Source organism: Morus notabilis, unplaced genomic scaffold (assembly GCF_000414095.1).
Source record: "Morus notabilis unplaced genomic scaffold, ASM41409v2 Scaffold437, whole genome shotgun sequence".
Classification (NCBI taxonomy): domain Eukaryota; kingdom Viridiplantae; phylum Streptophyta; class Magnoliopsida; order Rosales; family Moraceae; genus Morus; species Morus notabilis.
The window spans coordinates 163,619-163,927 of record NW_010363915.1 but is presented as its reverse complement, the minus strand read 5'-3'; positions in this window follow the sequence as shown (position 1 = coordinate 163,927).

The following is a 309-nucleotide window of genomic DNA, read 5'->3' as shown; positions in this document are numbered from 1 at the left end:
ATATATGACCATCGGTAGACTCAATTAGAATTTCTATACTTAACGGAATTATTAGAAATTCATATTGTGTTTGTGTCCTTGTTCCACATAATCTCATTATGCAAAATACACTCATTCAATATCTCGCCATATTAACAGTGCGGATAACACCGTTCCATTCCACATAATCTCATTATGCAAAATACACTCATTCAATATCTCGCCATATTAACAGTGCGGATAACACCATTCTAAATGAAATGGGAATGACATGTATTAATAATGTTTTAATTAAAGATTCTGAACTTTAATTAAATTCATTATGAACAT